Source organism: Odocoileus virginianus, chromosome 25 (genome assembly GCF_023699985.2).
Source record: "Odocoileus virginianus isolate 20LAN1187 ecotype Illinois chromosome 25, Ovbor_1.2, whole genome shotgun sequence".
In the NCBI taxonomy this organism is placed as follows: Eukaryota; Metazoa; Chordata; class Mammalia; order Artiodactyla; family Cervidae; genus Odocoileus; species Odocoileus virginianus.
The window spans coordinates 30,945,906-30,972,105 of NC_069698.1; the positions used below are offsets into that span (position 1 = coordinate 30,945,906).

The window sequence follows — 26,200 nt, forward strand, 5'->3', positions numbered from 1 at the left end:
AATAAATGACGATAAAGAGGAGGAGATAATCTAATAAATACTGACTAATCTGTGAAGCCTGTGGGCACATTAATAACATCCAGAGTATTGACAGTCAAATCATCAAACTACCTGGCTTAAATGCATTATTGCTTCAAAACACAAAATGAATATTGATTCCAATATCTATTTAAGTAATAGTATGCCTCTCTGATCATGTATGTGTGTATCACTATGGTCACCAAAATTAAAAAAAAAAAAACACTGCATCTCTTACATACACAGAAATATTATGTAAAACTTATATTTTAAGTTATTTGTTCAAGATTCTATCTCTTGGTTTCTGAAACCTTTTCAAATTGTTCAACACACCATTCTGAGTATTTTCTGTATGCCAGGAACACTGCAAGGTACTTGAAATATTTCAAGTCAACATTACTTCAATGTGATTATAAGATGCTTAATACTGTTTCCATTAAAATCTACCTCCAATCACTATCAGGAATGGCACCTTACTCAAGTAATTCCTTAAAATCATTTTCATCCTGTTAACTCTAAGGATTTATTTAGGGAGCCTAGAAATAAGCTTGCTTTTCAATGGATGGTGACTAAGATAACAGAAAATACAAGGTTATTTCATACACCATTGCTATATTATTCTGTTTTTGCACCTTTTTGCCTATAAAACAAGTTATTAGGACAAATAAGTATGTCACTGGTGTAGTAAGGAGCACACAATACACATTTACATTTTAATTATTGTAGTTACTATAGTACACATTTTTGGACTAATATATATATATATATATATATATATAGTAAGTCAAGAGACACCTAGAATTATTTGAAAAGATGGGTCACTTAACCCCAGTTATTGAAAAAAATGACTTATTAGGTAAGATATGTGAACTGAATTCACTTTCATACACAGAAAAACTCAGCAAGTAACTGAGATTTTTCTCAATATTGGCATATAGACAAGTCTAAAAAAGTCCTGGGATAAGATCTATCTCAAGCTGGCAGTATATACTGGCATGTGCCTCATCCTGCTGACAGTCATTTCATTTTGAGATTCTTACAAAAAAAAGAGAGAGTGAGGGGAAAAAAGTGTAGTTTAACAGGTTCCAAGTTTAAATAATTATATTGTTATGTTTCTTCAAAGAAAAGCTAGAAAATTAATTTGAAGTAAAAATTCTACTTAGGATTTCTACCCTCTTCTTTCCACCTACTCAAGTGGCAAAACCTAGAGCATATAAATGAATAAATACACACGTACATACCCAATAGAAATAAGTGATACAGCCTATGCACCAAGACCTGATGACCATAAACAGTATGTGGATTAAAAAAGTCATCTGTAAAGACGTGAGGTCAATTTAAACACATATTACTAAGTCACTTCAGTCGTGTCCAACTCTGCGATCCTATGGACTGTAGCCTGCCAGGCTTCTCTGTCCATGAGATTCTCCAGACAAGAATACTGAGCGGGTTGCCATGTCCTCCTCCAGGGGATCTTCCTGACTCAGGGGTCAAACACGTGTCTCAGGTCTCTTGCATGGGCAGGCGGGTTCTTTACCACTAGTGCCTATCTGATAACATCTAACTCAAGAAGCTCAAGGAGAGAAGGGGATAAAAGTTACTAGATAGGAAAATGTCAATTCTCTATTTTTCTTCAGTAGAAAATGTAGAGTGAAAAACTTTAAAACAGAGCTGCTTTTATTGTTTGGGGGCACAGAAAAGGATCAGGAAATAGGCATTAATGTTTGAGTGTCCCTTATGTGTCAGGCACTATTTTTTTGCACTTTGCCTAAGTTATTTCATTTAAACAGTACAATGTTATGGGGTTAGTGTTCCTATGATTTTTGGTTTTCTTTTATAGTTGAACAGCAAGGTTCTAAGTCTTCACTTATTCCATACTGGTTAGTAGTTCAGACATGATTGAAATCTAGATATGCCAACCGTACAGTCCATGTACCATCCATTCCACAATCACTGATTTCCAACTGCAGATAAATCTATACCAGAAAAACTATGAAGACTGTATGGAAGGCCAGAAAGAACAAGTCAGAATTAAATTAAAAGAAAACTGATCAACTAAAAAAAAAATCTACCCTTATAACTTGCAATTTATCATTATTTTGATTGCTATTGTGACTATTTTACGAGGAACCATGCACAAATTAAACAGGTATGCATTGGTATTCTTTTTGCATGTACAACAGTAAAAATGTATTCCTTAGGCAGAGTGCTAATGAGAAGCTATCTCACCTTCCTGAAATTATGATTCCACCCAGGCAATTTTAGGCATGGTCTCTGTCTTAATAGGATTAGTTAATTACCCATTCATGCAATGAATGGTTTGACTGATTCTTAAGATGAACTAATTAAACTCCTGTCTCTATAATAGCCAACTTAATATGAGCATATCTGTGACCTCTTGGAGAAATAATTAAGATTTTGCAATTTAAAGAGCAACAAAATGTGAGGACATAACTATTGAACTAATGTCATTATCCTACTGGATTTCAAGAAAAAAAATTGCTTTCTTACTTCTATGTCAAAAGATACAGCATTAAGGTCTTCAAAGCACCACTTAGTTGTATGAAATAAGATATTCTAATGCATTTATTTCATTTCTTGATACTTCATTTTTCATAAGCAAAGTACAGGAATAGATATGTGTTCTAAGAATTCCAAGCCTTTTCTACTTAGTTAAATTTTAAATCTTTTAAAGTATGGGCCTTGGTTACCTTTTCTCCTTGACAAAATGGAAAACTTTTAGGAGATATTTCCATATAGTTGAAAATTTTTATGTCTCGTTAAGATACATACTGCTGCTGCTGCTGCTAAGTCACTTCAGTCGTGTCGACTCTGTGTGACCCCATAGACGGCAGCCCACCAGGCTCCTCTGTCCCTGGGATTCTCCAGGCAAGAACACTGGAGTGGGTTGCCATTTCCTTCTCCAAAGATACATACTACATTAACAAAAATAAGCAAGGAAAAAACCTGCTACATAAAATTCATTAAAGAATGATTTGTTTAGTATGGAATGATCCAAACACTCACAATGTAGCTGGGCACTCAATTATACCAATCACATGGGCAAAAGATCTCTGTGCATGCTGTATACCTGCATTATTAATATCCAATATATGTCTCACATTTAACTTTTGCATACATGGTAACCATAGAACAAGTTGAGCACACTCATTGCTTAAGAGATGATAATCACTGAAATACAAAATAGCCACTGCATATAAACTGGTAATCTGCATGGCTTGTATCTACCACACAAAGAGGTTGAAAGGTGTGGGTTCTTGAGCAGGAGTGAAAATCAATCTGTGTTGTAGAAAGGTATGAACTTGACACTTTGGAGTTTGAATTATAAAATATATTTCACACTGTAGTAAAGCTTGGATGGAAATTTCAATTGCTTAAGATAAGCAAAGAATAAAGACTGCTGACTAGGTAAGTGTGGATGAAAAATAAGTTAGCAATTAGACAGAAGTATGAATTTCTTTTTATTTATTTATTTTTAATTGATTGATGTAGAGAGTAGCATGGATGCATATACACCTACATATGTAAGTAGATAGCCAATGGGAATTTGCCGTATGACTCAGGGAACTCAAACTGGGGCTCTGTAACAACCTAGAGGGGTAGGAATGGGTGGGAGGTGGGATGGAGATTCAAGAGTGAGGGGACATATGTATGCCAATGGTTAATTCATGCTGATGTAGGACAGAAATCAAATCAATGTTGTAAACCAATCATCAATCAATTAAGAAGTATGAATTTCTTATTGCCTCCATTATACTGGAATTAGGCACATGATTTTATGATTGAAATATGTATGCATAAAATGGAAACAAAAGTTCAAGTTATATTATATGTATAATACAATAACATTTAACTAAATGCAACAAACGGTGATTTGAGGGAATACCATCATCAGAATGAACAAGTGAATCAAAAAGTAACAAAATGTATTCAAATATCTACATGAAGAATGAAGTAAATAAAGCTATGTTTGTAAAGGAATGATTCAAAGGTTTCATTTTCAAGATATAACTGTCTCAATTAATTCATTGGACTGTGCTTAATTTCTCAAAAATATCCCCTGACTTGTGGAGTCGGCAGCCCTCAGTAATGGATCACAGGGATGACTCTGCTGAGTTTTTCAAAGAGAGCTTGAAATGCAAGAAACCATCATAGTTTACTCTATTTAGGGTTCAGCTACATCTCTTACAATATATTAAATGCTACTTCTGTTTCAAATATACTTTTAGTCTGATGTACAGCTGAGATTTTTTTCTAAAACTGCCTTCTCTAAACTAGGGAATCATTTTCTTTGAGCCACCAGAATAACTTGGGAAATAGCTCCGTACCATAGATCAGTATTATGGGCTGAACTATCTACGCTCAAAATTCGTATGTCAAGGCTTAACTTCCTGTATCTCAGAACCTAAATCTATTTGGAGAAAAGGTCTTTAAGAGATGACTAAATTGAATTAGAGCATTGGGTGGGTTTTAATCCAGTTTAACTGATGTCCCTGTAAGAACAGGAAATTTGGACTCACAGGGATGTGCAGAGTATATGAGCAGAGAGACACCGAGGACAAGCAGTGAAAGGCGCCACCTGTAAGCCTGGGACATGTGGCCTCCGAGGAAACCTGTCCTTGCAGCACCTTGATCTTGGACTTCAACTAGGAGAAAATAAATTTCTGTTGCTTAAGCCATGGTATGAAGCCCCAGTCCATGGCATTTTGTAATGGCAGTCCTAGCAAACTAATATCAGGGTAACAATTATGGGCTAAAGAACTTAATGAATCTCCCAACTATGCTAGCATCATTTTCAGTTGCCTGCTTTATAATTTTTAATTTATTTTGCTTTATTAAGTATTTTAATAAGTTTTTTCAAGAGTTTCAGAAATTAAAACAAAGAAACTCAAAAAACTGTCAGTCACATTTTTTCTAATTTTTCCATTTTACATACATATCAGCTCACCCCTTGTAAACATAAAACCCTATCACTTTGACCTCGTCTCCCACTCTCTTGCTCTCATATTCCAGATCTTAATTCTTTGACCCCCAAAGTCCCTGACATATTTCATCTCCCCTGTAATTTTTTCTCAGGGTATTACATTTTCCTTCATAAAATCATACCCCATTTGTAATTATACAGTTTAGATATTTTTGTTTTATAGTCTGTTCCTTTCACTAAGTGTAAATTCCTCAAATGCAGGTATCAGATCAGACTTAGTATTACATATCCCCTACTTATGAGAGTGTTGGTCTGTAGTAATAATGATAAATATTTGCTGAATAAATGTTGTTCAATAGGTATTTCTGTGATTGCTGAAAGTGTGAATAGGACTCCAGGCAAAAACATAGCAGTTAATCACATTGTAATCTAATCTAATCTAATCTAATCAGACTAGAAATACAAGGATTGTAGCAATGAAGTACTAAAATTGAGTAATTTCAAAATTAAACAGGGTCTACATTCAGTGATATAGTGTCACCTTTCCTAATCTCAGTTACTCTCTATCAGGATGACATGCAAGCCATTGATGCAATGATTTTTATTCTTTTTGTCTTGAAAATTACATGTAAAGTAAAATCCTTACATTTCTAATAAGAAATTCCCTCTTAAATGATTATAAATTTGAAGGTGAACTAATCTTTTATGTAAGTAAGAGATTAACAAGCAGGGATTTTCTTTGAGCAGCATATAAACTTAACAAAGTTGTAACTAGCAATTCAGTAAGAAACATAAAACACAGAATTAAGTCCAGTGCAAATTTAGCTTTAGAGATGAAATATGGGGAGTTAAAGGCAGGAAGGAAGGCGAAGATCAAATGTAATCATTTATCTCAAGTTAATCTTCAAGGCTGAGAGGGAGGTGGGAGGGGGGGACCGGGATGGGGAATACATGTAAATCCATGGCTAATTCATGTCAATGTATGACAAAAACCACTGCAATGATGTAAAGTAATTAGCCTCCAACTAATAAAAATAAATGGAAAAAAAAAAAGGCTGAAATAAAAATCCCTTTTACCAGTGTTTTTCCAAATTGACTCTACTTTCAGGAACACATCAATAAAATAACCAGCATCATCACATTGCACTAATTTATGCACAGTCTGATTATGGTTTTGTTTTGCATATGAGGCTGCATAGCCTTCCTCACATGCTATTCTAAAAAGTGAAACATTTCATATAACTTATAAGAGTGGATATCCCATATCTTGACAAACCATATTCTTAAGTATCAACAAAAATACTGACTGAAATAACAATTCTATTGGGAAAGATTTTAATTAGATTATACACAGGGATCAAGGAGATACTGCTTTAGAAGTCAGAAGGTTGTCTTTCTACAAATTAAGCAGCTTGACTTTGCAAAATAACCACCACCCAACGGCACTGACTTTAACATGGACACTAAAGTAAAAAAAACAAAAAAAAAAACCTTTCTACTTAAGAGTTTATACAGGAAATTATGTGGGTAGTTCCAACAGACATTCCTACAAAATGGCCTGTGCATATTTTATTAAATTACTTAATTATAAATTAAGGAAAAATAATTACCAAAGCAAACTAATTATGTTTTAGGCTTTGTTTTCCTTCTTAAAATGAATATTATAAACTGATCGGGTTATTAGAGCAGGAATTTCAATAGCAGGAACAAAGAAGTTAAATAAAAAACTTTAAAACTATCATTACCTGTAATTTTACTTAAATATGTACCATTTAAAAATATTTTAGTAGAAGTATAACTTCTCTTTCAAATTAGGTTATGACATAATTCTTATATTTATATGTAGATATTAATATCAGTTAAGATAATCAACTCCATCATAAATTCTCTACAGTAAATGAAAAATAAATTTCATAGTATTATTAAAATGTAACCTGCATAATATCCTCCACTGTGGCCTAAAATAACATCAGGGCCATAATAGCAACTAGAGTTATAACTGTAAAGAAAAAAAAGCCTATTTTCTCAGAAAGACTCAATATGTATTGTCTAGTCATTTTTTCCCTTACACTCTGGGTCAATGCTAGTATGAGTCACTGGCGATAAATAAAAGATGTGTCATTCAACATGAATTCAAACAGTGAATATTAACTGAGTGACTGTTATGTGCAGTCCTTGTTCACTAAGCAAATAAATCAAGAATACTTGCCCACTTGAAACTCATATTTTTGTTTTATATTCAATTTAAGTTCAGTCGCTCAGTCGTGCCCAACTCTGCGACCCCCTGCCTGCAGCACGCCAGGCTTCCCTGTCCATCACCAACTCCCAGAGCCTGCTCAAACTCATGTCCATGGAGTGGGTGATGCCATCCAATCATCTCATCATCTGTCATCCCCTTCTCCTCCTGCCTTCAATCTTTCCCAGCATCAGGGTCATTTCCAATAAGTCAGTTCTTTGCATCAGGTGGCCAAAGTATTAGAGCTTCAGCATCAGTCCTTCCAGTGAATATTCAGGACTGATTTCCTTTAGGACTGGTTTGATCTCCTTCCAGTCCAAGGGATTCTCAAGAGTCTTCTCCAACACCACAGTTCAAAAGCATCAATTCTTTGGCACTCAGCTTTCTTTATGGTCCAACTCTCACATCCATACATGACTACTGGAAAAACCATAGCTTTGACTAGACAGACCTTTGTTGGCAAAGTAATGTCTCTGCTTTTTGACATGCTGTCTAAGTTAGTCACAGTTTTTCTTCCAAGAAGCAAGCATCTTTTAATTTCATGGCTGTAGTAACCATCTGCAGTGCTTTTGGAGCCCAAGAAAAAAGTCTGTCACTGTTCCCATTGTTTCCCCATCTATTTGCCATGAAGTGATGGGACCGAATGGAGAACAAATAAAGAACAGAATTCCAGCAGCAGTCAATGGGGTCGCAGAGTCAGACACGAGTTAGCAACTGAACAACAACAAAAATATTAACTGTACAGTCTACTAAGATGATTTCTAATGATAGATATTTTTACATTTACTTCAGTGATCTAATATCTTTCTGATATTTCAAAGAAAAGGCTAATGGATTTGCACATCCCCAAATTAAAATGCTAAGCGCAAAGTAATTATGGTTGACATAAAAATTACTCACAGGAAACTAAAATGAGTCATTTTAAATGGCTTTCCAGTGCCATTAGGGCAGTCTGTTTTCAAACGCACATGAAAAGCCTAACAATCCGGCAGCAGATCTTATGAGCTTTGTTAAGGTAAAAGGCATCACAGAAAATCCCATAAGTTATGTGTCAGACCCCAGAATATAAAACCTAGTAGAATAGACACCATATAATTTTCCTTCTGATCACAATGATTTAGTTCCAAGAGATGGAAATCCCATCTCTGTGAAATCAGGCAACTCTTAATGATCAAATTGATATCTCTAACAAGTGCTAGCTTTTGCTCTAGCTAAATAAGGTATCTTGGGTAAATGCTGTCACCTGAAGGAAGGTAAACACTATATAGTTAACTCCTGAGTAGTCAAAACACTAACATTGATTGAGTTCATACTGTATCATAGGCACCTTGTTAAGCATGGGTATATAGGCTACAGTGGGAAGGATTCTAGTTTAGCATCACTCAGCCATCGCTATAGTTCTTGATTTAGACAAACCACTGTGAAAAGCTCTTCTTACAGACTAATCTTTCCTAAAACAGACATTTGAGGTCACGGCCTAACTTACAGATGATGAAAAGCTGTTTCAAACAGTTAGAAAAGGGCACAGTGAGGGCGTGTGGAAAGGGGAGAAGACTAGATTGTCGAGGTGACATTCTGTGCTCTAAACTGCAATTATCGCTTCCCACACAGAGAACCTACTCAGATTGGGATTGCCAGCAAACAGTAGTCTTGCAAACCCAAAATGTTAACAAAGAAGTTTACAGAGCACACCCTGAGTGAAAACAGCATATTCACATGCAGTATCTTTTATGACCTATACAACCACACTATAAGATCGTTCCTTTTCTGAAAAAGTAGGAAATGGAAGTCTGAAATGGAGCTACTTTACACTGCTCTCAGACCCATGTGTACAAAATGGCTTTCTTGTAAAGAAATTTATATTCTATTCACAGTCGTATTGTAAAGTGAACTCTGTAATTCAATTAAACACTCATCTTAAAAACAGAAACATAAGTGGAAATTCCTCACTGACATTCATGCAAATCAACAAAATAACAATGTTAAACCTACATCTAATCTCTTGCTGTATACATCTCATGTCGGCTACAGCCACTGCTAAATTATACATTTACAATGACAAAACTATGAAATTTATTTGTTTCTATTTGTACCAGCAAAATACTAAATAGGGAGAGTGCGAAAGGGTGAGTTTATTTTATTTCCGTAGTACTTCCTTCTGCTGCCATCATGCAGCAGCATTCCTTTCTATAATTTGGAGTGTTCCACTATCTTAATTTTCTAACTTCCAACCACCCTGCTTGAAAAACAACAAAATAAAATGGATCACTTATACTTAAAAAAAAATTCACTTGTATCATTATTAAATTTTGTTTTTATGTATACGATCACCTAGAATACCTGGTTTTCTGCTAAGTTCTCTCATAGAACATTAGCTCTGCATTATTCCTCATAATGTTTGCAAAATACTAGGCAAAACACATTAAATATGGTATTTTTATAGTTTTTCTCAGAGCTTTACTATCCACAGCAAATGATGAAATTCAAAGCAAACTTAAAGTACACAATTTCCCCTAAATTTATATAGTTTGCTTAGAAAACTGTGTTTGGGGTGAGGAGAGAGGACATACATTAGCTTCAGTTTGGGAACTTCTCTGCTAAAGCAAGTTTGAGGAGAAAGTGGTGGAGAACCACAAAAGGCAGTGTTTCCCTTGGCCTTAGAACCTTAAATGAGGGTAAATCATGAATCCAGTTCAGTCCTCTAAGTGGTAGGAATTGAAAGAATGGGTGATTTATGGTTAAAGAAGAAACACGCTGCCTGCTCAGTCTTATGTCTCTGCTCTGTATCCTAGAACCTGAAGACACGAACACTGTCTTATCCATACCAGGGATACAATACAGATCCAGCTTCAAGACTGTATCAAGCAAAAATCTTGGCTCCCTGTCTAATAATGACAAATAAAAATATTGGAGACAGAGTTTGGAGGAAACATAAAAAGAGTAGCTTTATCATTTTTCCAGGCAAAAAGGAAACACAGCAGGCTAGTTCCTCAAGAACTGGGACTCCCTTTCTGGGGAATAGGGGGAGGTTTCATACACTCCTGAAGGTCTTGGCATTTTTTTTCCTCTTGCAGAGTTTCAGAACGGCCACAGCTGGCATCGGACAACTTCTCCGCGTCTTGTGTCTCTGAAGTTGCCAGCCCCTGACCTTCTTTCGGAAATGTAGAATGTTACAAGAGAGTGTAGGGACAGAAAGTATGCCAGGTGTAGAGTATAATCTATATGGAGTCAGAGAGTAATTAGCTTTGTGAAGGACAAGTCCAAATACAAATGTTTGTTAGTAGTAACAGCTGGAGAATAACCAAGAGTGTTTAACTCTTGTAGGCCTGTTTGGATGGTATGTGCCGAAGGCTGTTCATTCATTTCTGGTTTTGCTGCAACGCAGCCCTGAGAGTGGTAGGGCTGGGAGGCCTGAGGAACAGAAAACGTATATGCCTCACATGGAAAGGCTGCAGAAGGAAGTTCAGACATGGGAGACATGCTTATCACCTTTTCCCCTCTACCTAGAAGTTACATGGCACATGCTTTCCTCTTAACATGCTTCCTTTATGCTGACTACATAGAGAGGGTGTGAAGTATATGGGGGAGACACTGTATCACAAAGTCCTTGAGATTAACAAGTCCATGTCAGCAATACCAGAAACCATACTAGAGAAACAGCAATGGAGAAACAAAAATAATAAAAGATACACTTTGCTGAATAAAATATACTACAGTCTTTGGCAACACTGCTTGATACAGTCCTGAAGTTAGATCTGTACTGTATCTTCTTTGGTTAATTATATATTTGTTTAATGACAGGAATATAAATCAGACTCAAGGTGATTTGCTAACTTTTACAAGGCATTTCATTGCAAAAATAATGACTACATGCCTTGCTTATACTGTTTCGTAATCTGTTCTTGAATTGAAAATTTAAAAAAAAACTAACAAATAGAATCAGAATCTGAGTCATTTTTGTTTGTTCTTGTTTTTTATTTTTTAATCTTGTTTGGACGTGAGAGCTTTTAGACTCTATGACTGTTTCAAGGACTCCTGTATAGTGTTTGCATATTAAGTTATCTTAAATGGTAGAAAGCTTTCTGCATTTCTAGGCTTAGAATCTTTCAAAGAAGTAATTGACATTACACTTAGAGTAAAAAAAAATGTTCTGCAGAAGAATAGATGGAGCACAGAAGATTTTTAGGGCAGTGAAAAAATTACTTGGTATGAAACGATAATGGTGAGTACATCTGCATACATTTCTCAAATCTATAGAAAGTGGAAACACAAACAGTGATCCCTAATGTAAACTATGGACTTTAGTTCCTAATAATGTATCAATATGGGTCACTTGTAATAAAAATCTCATACTAATGCAACAATAGCACATTAAAAATAGGAGAAATTGGGGTGGGAGTACAGGTTAAATGGGAACTCTGTACTTTTCATTCAATGTTTATCTGTCAACCTAAAACTGCTTACAAAATAGTCTATGAAACAAGTAGAGCAAATTTTTCCACCTAGTCATACAAAATCTGAGACTTGGCTTTTGCTTTTGATATGTGGCCTTTTAGATATAAAAATATTATCTTTGTATAAGAATTATACATTTATTAGTGTAATCTTCATGGTGCATTATTCCAAAATAAACATTAATCATTTTGAAAACAACAATAAAGGCTATAAATACTATATGGAAAGAAATATCTTTATAGGTGTTGACTAGACATTAACCTTTCAAATTCCCAGGTGGTGCTAGTGGTAAAGAATCCAGTTACCAATGGAGGTTCAATCCCTGGGTCAGAAAGATCCCCTGGAGAAGGGCATGGCAACCCACTCCAGTATTCTTGCCTGGAGAATCCCATGGACAGAAGAATTTGATGAGTTATGGTCCATGGGGTCACAGAGAGTTGGTCATGACTGAAGCGACTTAGCACACAGACATTAATCTTTACTGTAAGGTTTAGATTTGAACGTGTTTTTAGGCTGCTAAAATCTGCTTCCATAACATAATTCACTCATGTGAATTAGTGGTGTCCAACTCAGTCAGTAGCTCAGTCATGTCCAACTCTTTGCAACCCATGGACTATAGTCTGCCAAGCTCCTCTGTCCATGGACTTTTCCAGGCAAGAATACTCCTGTGGGTTGCCATTTCCTCCTCAGGGGATCTTTCCAACCCAGGGATTGAACCTATATCCCCTGTGTCTCTTGCACTGGAGGTGTATTTTTCACCACTGAGCCACTGGGAAGCCCACATAACTCATTTGCTAAGCAGCATAATGGGAAAAGGGATATTCAAATTAGATGCTATGGTATATTCAAAATAGAAGAATTTGTTTAATTAGTTGAGTATAAGTAGGACTACATCTCAGAGGAATAGTATGATTTCAGGACTCATGGAGAGGTTATCTTCAAGTGAGGGTGGTATGGAACTTACCATAAAATGTGATGATTCTGTTATGAGATAAGCACATCATCTTAGCACTACAGGGCAGATCTGAGCAGGGAGAACTATACTCCATGAGAGGAACCATGGAAACTGCAGATGGAAGGACATATTTGAGCTGCACTAAATTTATGCATTTGCATGGGGCTACGGCGAAACTTCCTGTATGTGCAAAAATAACGAAGGTGTAAAAAATATAAAGTGTCAGGAAGTATTTCAGTATCAATAGAGCCATGATTGGCATTCTCTTCACTAAGAGAGTTTAGAAAAATAATTCTGGCCATGCTATACACTTATTATATCACAATCTCCAGGGGTTAGATTTACAAATCTAAGTTTCAAAAAAAATGGCAACCTGAAAGCTCCTTATTTTGACCATATATGTAGCTTAATACAGTGAGAAGACTGACAAAATTTCCCTAAACATAATAACTAGGTCCTTATCCCATTTGCTCTTAACTATGCTATATGGGTTTTGTACCAAACCTCCTCTTGCTGAGGCTACTTGGGGTCTTTACTAATACCAGTGGGCAATTTTAATTCCTCATCCATATTGACTTCCTTCCATTCTGTCTTCACATGCAGTCAGAGTGACCATCTCCATCAGATATGATTAGAGTTCCTCCCCTTCAGAGTGTTTTAATGACTTCCTCTTTCTCTAAAGATCACTCTAAAAAGCTTGAAGTATTTTGTTACTCCCCTCCTTCAGTCTCCAGCCAGATCTGATGTCATCCTCCCATGCGTTTACTTTGTTCAAAGTATATTAGTCTCCCTCTTCTTCAAATGCTCACTTCCTGCCTAGGCTCCTGGGAAGACAGAAAGAATAGTCTGATGGTGACATCTTTTCACTCCCCAAGTTTCAGTAATCATATTGATAATTAAACCATTGTTTTAAAGTTTTAATGTCTATTACTGCTAGGCTTTAGTTCTCTACCCTGTACACTATACTACAGTGGACATAATTTTAATTTCCATGGTTATGCTGCCATCGTCTTTATCAGTTCTCACCTCTAATAGTTTCATCTAAACCAAGGGTCAGCAAAATTTTTGGTGAAGAGACAGAGAGTAAATATTGTGAACTTCATGGGCCAGGGCAAATTTGGGCAACTGTTCTTGTCAAGAGACAGATAAAGGCTTTGAACATTTTACATTTTACACTTAAAATGTAAAAAATATACTTTTAGCTCATGGATCACATAAAATCAGGCAGTAGAACATATCTAACATCATGGGCTATAGCTCACCAATGCCTGACCTAGACACAGTATTTAAATATGATATATAGCCTATGATTTTCAAACCTACACCTCTAGCCAAGCCAGCTTCTTGATGCCTACTTCATATTTCCACTTGAATTCTAATAGGAATCCCAACAGGAAAAAATCAGTTAAATCAATCAACTCAGGTACTTACCTATATCTCTGCCACTTGAGATCTATCGCATGTCATCAAACTTCCCCAATCGAATAAAATATGATAACCCCATGTCCCTAAATCCAAAATCCAATGCTTGATCAATAAATCCTATCAGCTCTACCTTCAAAACAATTTCCAGTGTCAATAAACTTTGTCCAACTTTATTGCTACAATCATAATCCCAACCACAATCTTTCACCTGGACTGGTATAATAGTAAGCTAAAGGATCCCCTCTTCAACCACTGTTTTATCTCTCCCCAATAATACACCCTCCATACTGTAGCTATAAGGAACTGGGCAAGAATAAATCTAACCACGTCACATCTATATATTAAACCTTTCAATAGATTTGTTTGGCATCTGAACATTGCCTGCAAGATCCTAATTTTTCTGGTCTTTTGGGAAGTCCTATCCTCACATCTCTCCTGTACCCTTTCTTTATTCCAGACAAACTAGCCTTCTCAAGAAAATATCAAGCTAATTTTTTATTTCAGAATCTTTTTGTATGTTATTATTTTTGCTTAGAACACCCTCTACCTTTGAAGGATCTGCTTCACTCTCTTCATTCCAATCTAAACTGAAAAACCATGTCTTCAGAGAGAGAACTTCTTGACCTCTCTATAGCTATAGTGAATGAAGAGTTTACTACTAGGAAGATTGGGTGTGATAATGTTGCTTTTTTTCCTCCCTCTTTGTACTTGTCTCCTTATCTCTCCTCTGGCTTTCTATTCAATTATAAAATGCATATTATTTCAAGTCCTTAGAATTTCTTCTTTCTAAATTGAGAGATTAATTTCCTCAAAAACCTTTATTTGAGAGGAAAGGAAGCATAAAGTAAGCCAAAATAGAGTAAATGTTTGCTTGGTATAAGGAGTCACCTTTTTATGGAAGGATAATTCCACCAGGAAACAAACAAAAATACTGCTGGTTATTCCGAGTTCCCAGATTTGAAGCCAGTAAATTTCCCCATTTTCAAGAACCCTTGACCATGGAGATGAAAGGTGTATACTTAGGTCTATTAACTCATTATGACTGTCTACAACTTAATATGGTATTGATGGATGTGATAGTAATTCAAAAGAAGTTTTATCAACATTTTCCAACAGAACAAATGCCTTCTCTAATTAGCAAATTCAATTAAATAATCTGATGAAGAATTTGTTATACATTATGTTAAATTTGCACTGGCTTACCATTCTAGAAAGCTGTCAAATTAATTTAAAAAGAGATATTCAGTAATAGAAATCATTTAAAATAAAATTTAGCATTACATTGATATACTAGTTTGTAGTTGACTGCAAGAGCAATAAAGAGATGTCACTGACTCCTAAGTAGTGACCATTGTGTAATTTGAAAACTCTGAGTGAATTACCAAAAGAGATCTCAACGTCCTTTTATAGCTTCCACTTCACTCCAAACAAAAATCAAGCTCATTACCACTGCAAGTAAGACTCTCACTAGCGTCCATCCCTTCCTCAGATCAATTCAGTCACTCAGCCATGTCCAACTCTTTGCAACCCCATGGACTGCAGCGCCCCAGGCTTCCCTTATGCCGTTTGTTACCCCTTCTCCTATTCCTCAGCACATGCATTTTGCTTCAGCCACATATTTTTGTTGCTGCTGTTGTTCTTACATGCATGCTATTCTCACAGGCATGATCCCTGTGTCCTTGCAAGGAATGTTCTTGCTCCAAATCTGGGTGCTCAGGCTCTCTCTGCCTTGCACTTTCAACCGCTATATTCTCTGTAAGGTAATTTCTAAATATCCAATAAAAACAGCCCCTCAGAATTATCTGGTCTCCATCACAGTGATATTTTTCACCATCTAACTACCCATACTTCACATATTTACATGGCTCACTGTCTGTCATCTGTCTCCCTACATTAGAATTCAAGTTTCATGATGACAGGGCTTTTTTCAGTTTTCTAAACTGTTCAAAGTAAATATAAAGCTTTGTTGAGTAGATGAATGTGCACTCTGAGACATCAAGGAACTTATACAAAAATAAGGAAAAGATGCAAATTAACAAGTATAGCATACATTGAGAAATACTGATCTGCTTGTATATGCGGAGCTTGGTAAATTGCAGGAAGCTATGTCAAAATAATAATGTAGAATCTGGGAAGAGGCAGAGGAGGTGACATCTGAGTTAAGGGATACAAGGAAGAAAGACATAAGGAAAAAAGAAAGAAAGTGAGATCTTACAAATGGGCATTAGAAACTACCAAGGAAAAAAGAAAGAAAGTGAGATCTTACAAATGGGCATTAGAAACTACCACAGGAAAAAATAAGTAAAAGAAAAGGTCATCATATAGAAAAGCATAAGATACACTGCATCCCAATTATGTTATATACAATTACTATAAAAACCAAACACAGTTTATACTTTGATAAAACTAAGTTGATAAACAGACCACACTGTGACATGATCAGATATAAATCTGCATTTCTAAATTTTCAGAAAAAGACTTTTGCCAAGACACATGATGATTTAGGGAGGCAAACTCGCTAATGGATGAGGCACATAACCCACAAAATAATACCTAGCTTGTGATCACTGTGTACAGCCTTCATCATGGAAAGGTGCCAGATTAATTTTAAGTCTCTAGAAATCTAAGTTGGCAACTTTGAAGTTCATGTGTAATTCATGAGTTTTTTAAAGGACACCTCATAAGTAACAGCGAAGTGAATCTTTACACTGAGGTAGGTATGATATTATAGGTTGAAGAGGTAGAAAAAAACAACAAAAAAATTAGAATTGGCAGTACTTTCTGCCAAAGACTGAGATACCCAGTCTCACATACAAGGCTATTTTGAATCTCTTGACTTCAATATCTAGGTTCTTTAGTTTGTTTATCCTTAATCAGTACATAAAGAATTTAAGTTGCTTTTAAAGCAGTCTTAACACTTCAGACCATGAGTTGGCTATGAAGCTGACTACAAAATAAAGTGGATGAAGGTAAGTGCCTGCTTGGAGAAAGCCACTTTCCTCTGTCTTCTTCCAATTTAATTCCATTTTTTTGTGGAAAAAGTTCTACTAAAAACTTCATATGCAAATTAGCTTAAGAATTTACATCATATTTTACTATTAATAGCATATGTTAGAATTACATATTTCTAGCTTACATATTTCTCACACCTGCTCCTATCACTTCTCCCTTTTTTCCTGTTTATACCACTTACTTCTACTCCTCTATCTCTTTAGCTATTTATGGTCTCTTTATTCCCAGTCTAAATTCTTTTTTCTCTTCATGGATGTGTCTGGAGAGAGCTAAAGCTAACATATCACATAGAAGATAATGTCTTGTAAATGTATCTATTCTTCAAGTCAAATTCCATAACAAATTTCAAATGCAACGAAAAGTCATATGAAATTTAAACTCTAATCCAGGTGCCCACTGCCTTTAAATGTGTAAAACAGAACATTAAATTTCCCCAATAAAAAATGCTAAAGGCTCATGGAAAAAATGTTTAAAATAATTTCTCCCTAAATAAATTTATTGTTTTAGAGTTGAAGGGAACTGTCATAAAATGAGATTTACCTTAAATAATAAAACAAATAAAACTTAAAATATACTTTATTATGTTGCACAGTAAAATACTTTTTAAAACACTGTGAACAAATGCCATCTGAAAGTTGGGTAATGTTTTATAATTTCAGTAAAAAGAAGGCCATCAATTACCATGTTCTTCCCCCATAAAAATGGAATGTTTTATATCTAGCTTTTTGCCCTCATGGCAATGACATTTATGATCAAAAGAAGGTAGGAACACTGAAAAAAAATTTAGTGGTAGGATTATTGGTAGGATTTTAAATGGTGTTGAGGTGGTCATTTACAGAGTTTTTAAGATTTGGATATATGCATTTATATTTTAAGAAGTTTAAAACAAAACTAAAGTGGATATACGTAAGTCTGCATTCATTCATTCATTAGGAGTCACTCAGTTGTGTCTGACTCTTTGCAACCCCATGGACTATACAGTTCATGGAATTCTCCAGCAAGAATACTGAAGTGGGTAGCCTTTCCCTTCTCCAGGGGATCTTCCCAACCCAGGGACTGAACCCAGGTCTCCTGTATTGCAGATGGATTCTTTACCAGTTGAGCCAGAAGGGAAGCCCTAAGTCTGTATTGAACTAAATTAAATTCTGACATATATATTTTTATATGTATACACACACACCCCTTAACTAGAACAATGGAAAATTCTTTACATTTGATAAAAAATAAGACTTCAGTTTCACCACTACTTAGCTCAAACTGTGGTGCTACAAAAGACTCTTGTGAGTCCCTTGGACAGCAAGGAGAGCAAACCAGCCAATCCGAAAGGAAATCAACCCTAGCTATTCATTGGAAGGACTGATGCTAAAGCTCCAAAACTTTGGCCACATGAACCTAAGAGCTGAATCACTGGAAAAAATTCTGAGGGTGGGAAAGACTGAGGCCAGGAAAAGAGGGTGAAAGAGGATGAGGTGGTTGGATGGCATCACTGACTCTGTGGCCATGAGTTTAAGCAAGTTCTGGGAGATAGTGAAGGACAGGGAAACCTGGGGTACCGAAGTCCATCAGGTCACAAGGAGTAGGACACAACTGAATGACTGAACAATTTAAGGTCAGACTTCCTGAGATACACAAATAAACATCTTGTAATGTCCCTGCCAAACGTCTGAGCTTACCTCTCTTAAACAACATTCAGTTATAAGATAAAAACATTTTACCCACATAGCCCTGAGGAACATAAACCTTCGGTGGCATTAAGCTCCTTCAAGGGAATTATTCACCACCAGTAGAGATTCTAAGATAGTATTAAAGCTCATGGATCACATTCTCTGAGATATTCTAATGAAAAGATATACTTATAAACCTCAACTCAGAGTTGGATATTACCTTCATTTACTGATAAAATTACATAATTACTGAAATTTATTGAATGAAAGAGAAATGAGAGAAACCAACTAAACTTTGCACACACTGGGAAAAGATTTCAAGGGAAAAAGATACAAATATAGAGAGATTCTTTAGCTCTCTATCCATTTCTCCTTGCAAAGTTTACTCCAATCATTCTAGAGAAAAATATGAATGTGTGATGAATGTAAAATACAAATGATTAGCTTTGTGTAAATATGGTGATTCAAAAATAATATACTTTAACAACTTGTAAAATAGGACAGCCAAATAATTTTATTTTTTCAAAATTATGCCTCTTAACTGAAATACTTCATGATGAAGATCATGAAACTAAACATTATAAGCGTTAAATATTTTCAGGTTTTATTTTTCAAGTGCTCAGTATATGATACAAAATCTGGTCATGAAAATAGAAGATAAAATAAATTGATTTGTCTTCAAAAGTAATTTTGTTATATGAGTGATCTCCACTTACCTGCTCAAAATTTTAAACTCTCTTGTATCTAGCTTTAGGGTGACTATTTGGGATTTTAACATGTAAATTTTCATGGAAATCAAACTGATTAAAATTCTAGGTGCACTCATGATCATATATTAAAAATTATTACTGTATTTAAACCCTATTTTATCTACAAAAATAAGAAAAGTAGTGCTAAATCTAAAACTCTTACAAACTTGTTTTTAGAGACAGACTGACATATTTATTCTTCTATCATTCTTAAAATGTACCAGAAAAATAGCATGCCTTTATTATGTACCTGAATAAACAGAACTCCTTTACTGAAGCCATTAAGACAGAAATACATTTTTATGAATTACCTAGCAATATTTTGAATGGCTTATTTGTTAAAAGTCAAATAATTTTTTTAAATTTTTAACAAGCATTCATATTAATCCCAAACTGCCTCATATTGCCTTTAAGCTCACTAGCATCTCAGTGACTATTATAAATTACATTTAAGTTACACTTTTGCCTTTATACACACCCCATTATTATCTGAGGCTACTTTTTGGGAAAGAAAGAAAATGTGATTTTGAGTTTGGAAAAAATGTCTCAGTTCTGAATACAATAACTGTTGCCTACACTTCCTAAAATTCTCTTCCCAGTCAAAATTCCCAGTTTTACCTGTTGTGTTTTGAAAATACACCTATACATATCAGGCATTAGTTTAGTTTTATTTTTATTATCCCCAAAGTCAATGTGTAATTTAGCGTTTGGAAATATATATGTATACAAATAGCTTATAATAGTTCCTCTAAAGCCAAAAAATCTGACTGTTTATATTATTTGCTTTTATTTGCATAGTAGACATGTTTTTTTTAAAAATAATGATGTATATTCCACTTTAATTTAAGGATTGACTTAATTTTCACTTTTTATGCAGCCTGTAATGTACTACTGCTTAAGTAGCACAGAAATGGGCAGAGTTTAAGTCCAAGAGTGTTAGTCTAAGGATCAGCATCCACTGTTCCTTGAGTCAAATGTCATGGAAAGATGTCAAGTGGATGCTTTTCTTGGTAGATTAAAAAAAACTGACCAGAGACACCCACCTGATTCCCACCCACTCTCTCCATTCTCTTCTCCTTATTTGACCCTGATGCCCTCAAGGGAATCATTAGCCAACATTCTTATTTAGGATTCAGAATGCACTTCCTATAACGTTAATTATAAGTGGTGGCTGCATACAGTTGAATTAATATTATGATGTTTTATATACATTCTAGAGTAAGTGGATTCTTGCCTTCTGTTCTCAAACTTAATTACCATTCCTAACATGTTTTTTGGGGGGGAAGAATATCCAGGTTTTCCAATGACTTACAAATGATTAGAATAAAACCTACTAATAAATATGGAGCACTTGTATAAAAAATACAATTTAGCTTGCTTCTTATCCCTAAAAATGTAAATTTACATGAAAATAACTGTATTAATTTTATATGCACATTTGTTACAAAAATCATACTTTATTAACACTCAACCACAATTCTGGACTGTGGGGGTCCCAATAATTAAAGTTTAAGAGTGAGCTGTAAACTTAACACAGAAGAAACTTTACTTACAGATTTTTAATGTATTATTTTCATATCAATAGTGAAGTACTATAAGATTTTTGTTTAAAAAGATAGCCACATTAAAATTTCAGTTTTAAAACTTTTATTTTAAAATCCTGCTTATTTATATGTCCCAAAGTGAAAAAGAAATTAATATTTGATGAGGCTTACTGATCTAAAGGGTAATATGATGCTTGGGTTGTACTTGAAATTAAAATTTGCTTATCATGCTTGAGAAATCTGCTTCATTCATTCAAGCCACTGTAAAGGAAGCAAAATTCCCTTAACCATAATATTAAAGCATTCCATTATGCTTTCTATTAAGTTGCTTTGTCCTTTGAATCCTTGCTTATTTTAATTTATACTTTTAAAAGAATTTAAATTACTTAACTTGCATTAACCATCAGAAGCTTCAATATAGCTGAGCATGATATTGATTTGGGGGCATGTTTTTTACAAATGATGGTCACTATCAAAGGAAAGAATATCCAGGCAATCGATATTGAAGAAAGAATAAAAGAGTTTCGATAAATAAGAGAGATGATACATATTATTTCTCAAATATTTGAAATATCCAATAAGCTATTAACCAGTGAGGATAAGCCATAATCCCTGGAAATAATGGCCACAGAAAGGTTTTGGCAGTCTCTTGTAATACTGAATGTACTGTTGGATCACTACCGCAGAGAGACAGTTGTCCTGCTGCATTTTAGTGATCTGACGCACTGCCAGAGAAATAAACAACTCTCCTAGCCAACAGAAATGCTGCCTACAGATTCTTGTTTTAGACTTTTGATAAAAAAAAAACAAAAAAGTGTGTTAAGTATGATGTTCTTACACTATTTTTAACAAAAAAGAAAAGCAAAATGAGAAAGTAAAATATAAACTCTTAATGATATAAAAGAAAAAACAAAGTCTATTTCATTATTAAAATTTATATACACCTATTTGTATATAAGACACATGCATTTTTAGTTTTGAAAAACATCTTCCTATTTTATCTCAAAAATCAATGAAATTATATATTATAAGCAAACAATGCTATCTTTGAACAATCTTTTCAGAAGAGTTAATAATCTTACTTGAATATGCGCAATATTTTAAGGATATTTTGGAAACCACAGCACTAACAGAAGGTCAAAACCACTATGCACCACTATAAATTTTTAGTTTTATCTAGAGCAACACCCTCATGCATTTCCTGCTCACACATTTCAAGGCTTAACAAACGCAGAAGAAATGGAGTCTTCTCCAAGACAAAACAAAATTCATAGGGGTCAGGATTTCCTTTTATCATATAAAAAATTCAACTGCTATGTGTATCTGAGTAGGTAACAAAACTCCAAAATTAACGCTTATCACAAAACACATTTCATAGACACCAACTTTGGCAGAAACCACTCCATGAAACTATTCATAAAACCGGTATATCAAAAAACCGTATTACAAAATCTATGGTGTTTTCAACTCTGCAAAGGATACACCAGGACACAACAGACCTGAAGCTCCTCTCTACCATTAATTTCTTCCATATATTCCTAGCAAGGCAATGAGGAATGCCAAATTTTCTACTTAATTTCTGAAGAACATCACTCCCTTTAAAGACTAGATTTCTCAAATTTTAAACAATTAAAACATAAAAGTCACTCAAGGAAAGAAATCCAAAAGCTTCACTTCAAAAATATAATACCTTTAACTAATAGATTCTTGTAAAGTCACATAAAAACACACAAATATAGCTATATATATAGCATCTACTGTAACACAGCCAGTCTTGAAGCAATGACTTCAAATTTGATAACACTAACTCACACCAAATTCTAGACCAATTTAACTGCTTTCAGAACCATTATAGTCCACTTTGACCAAAAAATTGGGGACAGATTACAATAGGTCACTTAAAACATCAAACCAAACGTCCATGTAATCTCACTGTGAAACTCACATCCAGCGCTCAGAATATGAAAACATGCTCACACCTACCTTGGCCTTGTCCATGCCCCTGCTGACTCCAAAGGATCACAGTCATTATCAGCAGTCCTGGAGTCCATGTCCACATTCTTCTAGTGATACTTCCCTGTCTTCTGGCCATTGCATTTTAAATTCTGCATATTGAGAGGCATGGGTAATGAAAAGTATAGTAAATTACAACCTTAGAGAAATGTATTATCATTCTCATTCCATATCTAATATGCACTGTGTATTTACAAATCATCCTGCTTACAAGGAGATAATTTGAAAATCATGCTTCTATTTTGTGTTCTATGATGATTAATATGAAAGCTCATTCATCTTGAACCTCATATTCTCAATACTCACTTGAAAATTTTTCACTATCAGTTTGCAAAAATAGGCCATTAAACCTATGAATGCTTAAAAAGGACTTCCAAAATAACTACTTGAGTACAGTCAAGCAAAAAATTGTACTTGGACACTATTTATAAGTAGTTATTTAAGTAAACTGATGTATTATGACACTGTACCATTTCTATGAACATATACAAATATGACTTTTCAATGTATTTATGTAAACATTGCATATATCATATCTCTGAAGTTCAGAGTAAAATGATATCTAGTTAGTCAGCAACTTTAATGGCATAAAGACATTCATCATGTACACAAAACTAATACTGTCAGCTTAAAATTGAGAGTAAAATTAATTGTGGAAACCACAAAACATTTTCAATTCCAGCTCTAGATATACACACCATTGAAAGTCATACCCACATACAGATAATGATAAAACACACTGAAGTGTTCATTTTGATACTGTTTTTAGTACTAAAAATGCTTAGATACCCAAAGGAATATTATATAGCTGAATCATATACAGTAGCTAAGATGAATAGACTTGTCACTTTTACCAAAATGGATCAATGGTCACTTTTACCAAAATGGATCAATGGTCACTTTTACCAAAATGGATCAATGTCAAAAATAAAAACTTAAACAAAAATAGCAAGCTGCAAATTGATTGGTTTGATAATGCATCTTTTATATATGAACATATATAAATATGATTTTAATGATAATACATGTTTACCTATGTTAAATAATAAGCCATAAGAATAATAAACACCTTCTAAGATTAAGAAATTTCCATTTTAAAAGTTATACTTTCCTTAAGGAGAATCTGAAGAGAAGACTACCATTAAGTTCCAGTGTTTCCAGTTAACAGGATATGAAGTTAAGTGAACTTAATGATTTCCTGAATAAACTCTATATTCAAAATGCTACATAAGCATAATTCCAGTAAACTTGGAAGGGCATCTAGGCATCCAGAGCTTTTTCTTCTTCATTTTTTATACATTAAGAAAAAGGATTTAATTCCTCACTTTGCATTACTTTATTTTAGACTCATAGTGTCAAAGCTAAAGGGAAATTTAGAACCAACTAATCCATCCTCCTCATCTGAAATAAACAAACAGGCCAAGAAGGTTGGGATGACATTTCCAAATCCACATGTAACAGGAGAATGATGATGGTGATAATAGTCTTGGTACTAAGAAATATTTTTTGAAAATGTATCTTCCCAGATTTTATTACTACTTTAATTGCCTTGCAACCCAAGTCCCTTTTCATTCTCAAACAAATTCTATGAAATAAGAAATATTTCAATCGCCATTTCATATCTGAAAAAACAAAAGTTTAGAGAAAAGCTACACAATTCCCAAGTCATGCAATTGGTAGCTATTATGACTTGAGCCACAGCAGGATGACTTCAGAACCTATGCTCTGGACTAGTGGTCACTATGCAGGAATTTACTTCTAGATCTCCCAACTAGGGTCCAGTAATCATTCCAAAGAGGATGCTGAGAAGAAGAAAAGGAAATAACTTACAAATATAATCTTGTGTACTTATCCCAAATATATACCTTCAAATTGGAAATCATTAAAACACAAGACAATTGAGCTATCACAGTTAAAAAAGCACCAGTCCTTTCCAGAGCAATGTGGGGTGCCCAGAGCAAATCTCAACACCTTCCCAATACACCTTAGCATTACTGAAGAATAAGATGAATAATATTACAAAAGAGCAGTGGTGATGCCTGATTATTTGTTTAGGAGGCAAGGATCAGAGTAAGAGGTTATCATCTAAAACCAATCTTAATGGTATACATCTAGAATGCATCTCTCTCTCTCTCTCTCTCTCTCTCTATATATATATATATATATATATGTGTGTGTGTGTGTGTGTGTGTGTGTACATATAAACACACACAGAGACTTATAACCACCATTTGATAGTTCTTTGTCTGCTTCTAATCATCATGTAATAATTTTTATCTGATGGCAATAATGTCAAAATTCACATTTAAATCATCATTTATTCTACACAGAATTGAAGCAGCATGTGAAAAATCTTAAAATACTCCTCAAGAAGGATTGGCATATAAAACACCAGTTCCATTATATATTTTAGTAAAATTTTCAAGAACAGATGGCTTTCAAATTGTTATTATAATCAAAAGAAAATGTAACCTTCCTCCCCAATTTGATGTTTATAGAAAACTAATATATCATAAATGCCAAGCTTCTATGATATTATCTATATGCTGTTCTTGTTCTATAAATATGAAAAATCATAACTTTCTAAGAAACTTTTATATTAATTAACAACTGTGCTCATATAGGATCAAACCAATCCATCTTCTTAATTCTTTTCAGAGAAAAACAAAGTAACTAGAAAAGAGGTATGCTTGATAAGCCAGAAAATAAAGCTATCATATACCATAAAACATGCAATGGACTTCTCAATCCTTTTTGGAACATCTTTTCATGCCTGTGAATAATAACTAACTGAAAAGTAGTTACTTTATTTTATGAACTTTCCCTTGTAACTGTTACTCTTTAAGGATGTGAATAAGTCCTAAAACATGAATAGTTGGATCCATTATGCTTTTATGGCCATTAAATAAATGTGGGATTCAGTGAGCAGAGAAGCAGAGCTTAGGACTTCAGGTCGGTAATGACTATATAAATACACCTTCACTCAGTAGTTTTCATCTTGCTCTATTAATGCTGAAAGTCACCAAAGAAAAGAAAATAGATCTTAAGAATGTATAGTGTATTATATCTTGTCATACGTAATAGCAAAATTACTGGGTTGGCAACAAAGTTCCTTAAGATGTTATGGGAAAACCCACATGAACTTTGTGGCTAACCCAACAGTTTGGATATGCAAGGATTTGTA

General features: G+C 34.4%; 1 long non-coding RNA gene across 1 annotated transcript in view; it reads right to left on the reverse strand.

Moving 5' to 3' along the window:
• Positions 1-12,962: 12,962 nt before the first annotated feature.
• LOC110144674 (uncharacterized) overlaps positions 12,963-26,200 on the reverse strand; it is a 36,918-nt gene continuing 23,680 nt past the window's right edge. The window contains exons 2-3 of the long non-coding RNA XR_002315940.2: positions 22,987-23,108; positions 12,963-13,433 (exon numbers count right to left, since the gene is read on the reverse strand). This is a non-coding gene — a long non-coding RNA (uncharacterized lncRNA). The remainder of the gene's footprint in view (positions 13,434-22,986; positions 23,109-26,200) is intronic.